The sequence below is a fragment of the Mastomys coucha genome, unplaced genomic scaffold (genome assembly GCF_008632895.1).
Source record: "Mastomys coucha isolate ucsf_1 unplaced genomic scaffold, UCSF_Mcou_1 pScaffold15, whole genome shotgun sequence".
Taxonomy (NCBI): domain Eukaryota; kingdom Metazoa; phylum Chordata; class Mammalia; order Rodentia; family Muridae; genus Mastomys; species Mastomys coucha.
The window spans coordinates 1,974,495-1,979,997 of NW_022196897.1; the positions used below are offsets into that span (position 1 = coordinate 1,974,495).

Consider the following 5,503-nt stretch of genomic DNA (forward strand, 5'->3'; position numbering starts at 1 on the left):
AGTTGCAAAGCTTCTGTAAGGCAAAAGACACTGTCAATAGGACAAAACGGCAACCAACAAATTGGGCATCCAATGCCCTCTTCTGCCCTTCAAGATCACCAAATATGCACATGGTACACTAAAAGACAGGCAGCCAAAACACAAATAACATTAATAACTCTAATTTTTACAAAATTTAATAGTGTTAGGCGACAAGAGCTAAATAAAATGAAGACATGACAGCACTCTAGGTCCCCATATATAATGCCTTCTACGACCACCACCATTCTCTTCCCTGGTCCCTGTTACCACCTCTTGCTGCCTCCATTTCTTCCTACAAATAGTCCCTTCCCTACCTTATCATGTTTTAAACCATGTGGGTCATTCTGTATAATATAGCCTAGTGGGACTGCAACATAGTTGGGCCTCAGCAACTGAAGAGAATGCTCTCCCTGACTCAGTGACTCTCCCAGGTCCCAGATGCAAAGCCTGGGCCAGGGAGTCATATGGGCAGCAGCTGCTGCTGTTCTAAATGTGTCCACTTTAGAGATTTTAAAAAATGCTGTTGGGCTCTTTCACCTCCACTGCATTTCTCCTTGGGTGTTGCCAGTTCCTATCTTCTAATGTCTATCTGCAGGTTGTGACCCACCATAAACTCAACTCTACAGCAAAGCCAACTGCAATCTGGCAGTGGTGCCTTCCATTTTAGAAAAGTCATCGGCCCTAATTTGGTCAAAAACAAAACATCTGTTGGGGGACAGCCAGATCTCATGCCTCACTCCAAACTATGAACTTGACACCGTTCCACTTACCAGTGCTGCTGACAGCTGGAGGCAAGGGTAAGTTAAAAGCCTCTAGCTTACATCCCTGTCATTGAAAGGCAACACCATTCAATCAGCCAACCATACTTTAAGCCACAAAATGTTCATTCCCCTCTATCAGAGTTGGTTGTGCCTCACATGTCTCTGTTGACAGCTTTCCATACCCTTCATCTTCATATCATTTCCAGTCAGAAACTGCTCTCCTCATCGGTAGTGATCGTATGATCATTAGTACTATATGCCAACTTGACTGGGCTACAGGCTGCTCAGACATCTGGTCAATGTTATGCCAAGAGTATCTAGAAGGGTGTTTCTGAATGGGATCAGCATTTATATCAGTAGGATAAATAAGACAGACAGCTTTCTCTGACATAGATGAAGCCCATCTCTTCAGTTTAAGGTCTGGTTGAAACTGAACAGTTAATGAAATAATGCCGTCTACCCAAATTGCTATATCGTCTTTTCTTGCCCTGGGGTTTGAAATGAAATGTTGACCTTTCTCTGGACTGCACGTACTGGTTGCAAGGCCTGTGGACAGAGACTGGAACCAAAGCAGCCAGAGCTGTCCTTGGACCCATAGCTCCTAACTGCAGACCTTGAGGTTTGTCAGCTGAATGATCAGATGAACCACACCACAAGACATCTGTCTCCGTGGATGTAGACACTCATTTCCTGTTTTCTGTTCCGCTGGAGCACCTAGCTGCTCCAGTTAACCTCCTAACTATCTCAGGGCCACTGCCAACTCTCCCTGCCCTATTTTCAATAGAACATCAAGGAGTGACCTTGGACTACAACACACTTCCAACACAGCGCGACCCTGCTTCAAATCTTTGCAGGTTTCCGGTTCACCTCAGGGAAAGGCCTCAAAGGCCCCACAAAGCCTGTGTGTCTGCCGAGATGGGTTCTTTCCCTAAGCCACATTTGGCTTCTTTTGTCTAGTGGGTTATGGGATGGCACTAAATCTAACTCATCCACAACAGTCCAAGTCCACAGTTCCAGAACAATGATGCTTTTGCACATTGCCTGCTGCATTCTCCATTCCAATCAGAGGCAACTAAAGGTGAATTATGGAAGTTACTTATGCACAGCTTATTGGCCATTCTATGGCTGCCCTCATGGTAGCCCAGGTGCCATCAAGATTGCACACAGGAAGCTTTGAAAAAATATTAACAAATATTCACTTACAGAATAACAGATATTCTACCTCAAGAAAATCATGTAAACAAAACAGTAAAGGTTAGTATAAAAGAATAGGGAAGCAGTACATTTTATTTAAAGTAAAGGGTAAACAATGTAAGTAGCAGAACACAGAATTAGTGTTTCAAAAAAATTTCAGGAGTTTCTGATGTAGACCACAGTTAGAGAGACATCAGTACAGACCCTCTACATGGAACTTGATGCGGGTTTATTTCTCAAACCCACCACAGGGGGTCTGGTGGAATGTCTCAGAGATTAAGAGCATTTGTTGCTCTTCTAAGGGACCCAGCCAGGTTGTCTGTTAATATCAGTCTCCAGGGATCTGGTGCCCTCTTCTGGCCTCCCTGAGCATTGCATACACATGGTACACTTAAATTTACACAGGAAAAACACCCTTACACAGAAACTAAAAATAAATCTTAAAAAATCAGACAAAGTAGCTCACCACACACAAATACCATGATATAAAACCATAAATAAATTAGTCTTCAAGAAAACATAAAGTTCTGAAGGAATTATTAGCAATCTTCACTTTCACTTTCTATTTAATTTATTTTCTATATTTCTTGATGTTATGTTGAGATGAAGATCTCTCCCTTCCCCCCTCTCTTTTGTTCTTTTCTTCCCTCCCTCCCTCCCTCACCCCCTCTCTTTGTGTGTGTGTGTGTGTGTGTGTGTGTGTGCGCGCATGTATGTGTGTGGGGTCAATGTTGGGTACTTTCTCAACTACTCTTCAGCTACCTTTTGAAATAGAGTCTTTCAGAGAACTTGAGGCTAGTTTGGCTGGCCAATAAGCCACAGGGATTTTTCTTCTCTGTCTCCACTTCCCAGTGCGAAGTTACAGGTGAGTACAACTATGCCTGTTTATTTGTTTGTTTGCTTTTTAAATCAAACCCAAATGTTTTCACAAGAACTTTATCCACTCTGCAAGCTCCCCCATCCCAAGATGCATGTTTTTTTAAAAAAAAAAATAGGAAGCAATGTTTTGAAAGTGATTAGTATATGCTGGTTTTAGTATATGATCCACTTACATTAAAGACTAACATACAGAAAATATCTAAAGGAATAGACTAATGTTTGAAAGGCAGTAAGAGTCTTTAGAGATATATTTTTTTCTTTCTTAGATTTCTTAGCACTTGGCTCATTTTTTATAGAAGAACATTAACTTTATTTTTAGAATAAAGTATGGATGTTTGCTATCCAAAGACAAACTTGACAGTTTTGACAGATGTAACACAAAGTCCCCCTGACAATTCCTGCTTAGAAACTGAAAAGAAGCCCAGGCAAGGCTGTGATGGACTGGAAACTTTTTTATTTATTCATGTCTCCAACATTCTCCTTTGGTTATGTTCTTCCTCCTGTATAGGCTCCAGTTCCTTCATCCTCCCCTCCCTCCTTTCACACAGTCTCTCTTTCTACTTTTAAATTCCTCTTTCCAAACTGTCTTAGTCAGGGTTTCTATTCCTGCACAAACATCATGACCAAGAAGCAAGTTGGGGAGGAAAGGGTTTATTCAGTTTACACTGTCACTCTGTTGTTCATCACCAGAGGAAGTCAGGACTGGAACTCAAGCAGGTCAGGAAGCAGGAGCTGATGCAGAGGCCATGGAGGGATGTTCCTTACTGGCTTGCTTCCCCTGGCTTGCTCAGCCTGCTCTCTTATAGAACCCAAGATTTCCAGCCCAGGGATGGCACCACCCACAAGGGGCCCTACCCTCTTGATAACTAATTGAGAAAATGCCCCACAGCTGGATCTCATGGAGGCACTTCCCCAACTGAAGCTCCCTTCTGTGATAACTCCAGCCTGTGTCAAGTTGACACACAAAACTAGCCAGTACACAAACACACACACACTTTTTGTTTCATTTTCATTCAGTCGTAATTCACATTCAAGTGTTCACTCCCAATACGCCCAGAGAAAGCACCCCTGCCCTGACCCCCTCACCTCTGTCAGTCCTTGCTTCCTTGGGCAGAAATAACAAGATGCCTAGACCTTTTCCTCCTCTGGATATTATCCCTGCCATCACAGTCAATACCTCAGAAAAGAAACTCACTTCTTCCTTTGTCCTTTGCCTAGTCTGCATATAGACCCAGAAGCACACTTTCTACTTACATCCTAACAACCTTACAGTCTTACAAATGTCTTTCTGCCCTTTATTCCTCCATAGTTTTGTGTAAAACCTCACACAAGAAAGGGAATTTACAGCGTATTCATTGGCACACTTCTCTAAAGCTCAGCTCCTCTATAAATATGGTCCATTCTGTTAAAAAAAAAAACTGTGTAGATATTACAGAAGATCTCTGCACTGTAGAGAGAATATCTTAGATATTGTATGGATGTATCACCTGTCAGTTTAAAAGCCTGTGACCTAGGACTTAGACAAGAAATGGAAGATGGGATATCTGGGAGGAGAAAGAACTCTGGGATAGAGCCAGGCATTGGAGGTCTGAGGGAAAAATGTGGCAAGAAGAGAATGGCTAGTGAGAATTCTACCACTGAACCACCAACACTCAGTTGATAGAACATGATGAGATTCTTAATCTCAGGGCCATGGGTTTGGGCCCCACAATGGGTGCATTGTTTTAGTTAGCCTTGGTTCTTCCTCCAAGCCCACACACTCAGAGATAAGAAACAGACTCAAAATATATTTACAAATTCTTTGGCCACATACCTAGCTCTTGTCTGAGTAGATCATACCTAATTAACCCAACTATTTTAACCTGCATTCTGCCCCTTGGCTGCTTACCTGTGCTCAAGTACCATGCGTCCATCTATCAAATCTCTTCTTGCCTGAGGGGAGGGAAAACATCACAGTAGGGAGCGCAGAGCAGATTGAGACTGTCCCTTCATCATGGTGAGGAAGCAGAAAGAGAAAAAGAAAGGGAGTGAGTGTGTAGGGATGTAATTCCCCTCTTTTTTTTTTATTAGATATTTTCTTTATTTACATGTAAATTTCTCCATTCCTAGTTTCCCCTCCAAAAAAAACAAAGAAACAAACAAAAACAACCAAAACAAACTGCTGTTGCCTCCCCCCTCCCCATGCCTGCCACCCCACCCTCTCCCACTTATTGGCCCTGGCATTCCCCTACACTGGGGCACAGAACTTTCACAGGGCCGAGCTCTTCTCCTCCCATTGATGATCAAATTGCAGTCCTCTACTATACACATGCTGCCAGAACAATCAGACCAGACCCACCATATACAGTCATTGGTTGGTGGTTGAGAGCCTGGGAGCTCTGAGGGTACTAGTTAGTTCATATTGTTGTTCGTCCTAAGGGGCTGCAAACTCCTCAGCTCCATTGGTCCTTTCCCTAACTCCTTCACTGGGGACCCTGTACTCAGATCAATAGATGTCTGTGAGCCTCTACATCTGCATTAGTCAGGGACTGTCAGAGCCTCTCAGGACATAGCTATATTTAGGCTGGCTTGCCCTTCCTACAGTCTCTGCTCCATAGTTAAACTCTGCAACTCCTTCCGTGGGTATTTGGTTCCCCCTTTTAAGAAGG

At 43.1% G+C, this 5,503-nt stretch overlaps 1 protein-coding gene across 1 annotated transcript in view; it reads right to left on the reverse strand.

The window, feature by feature from the left end:
• The window catches only part of St8sia6 (ST8 alpha-N-acetyl-neuraminide alpha-2,8-sialyltransferase 6), a 271,765-nt gene extending 266,969 nt beyond the window's left edge, over positions 1–4,796 (reverse strand). The window contains exon 1 of the mRNA XM_031369053.1: positions 4,744–4,796. The gene's annotated coding sequence lies outside the window, so the exon portion shown is untranslated. The remainder of the gene's footprint in view (positions 1–4,743) is intronic.
• Between the last annotated feature and the right edge of the window lie 707 nt (positions 4,797–5,503).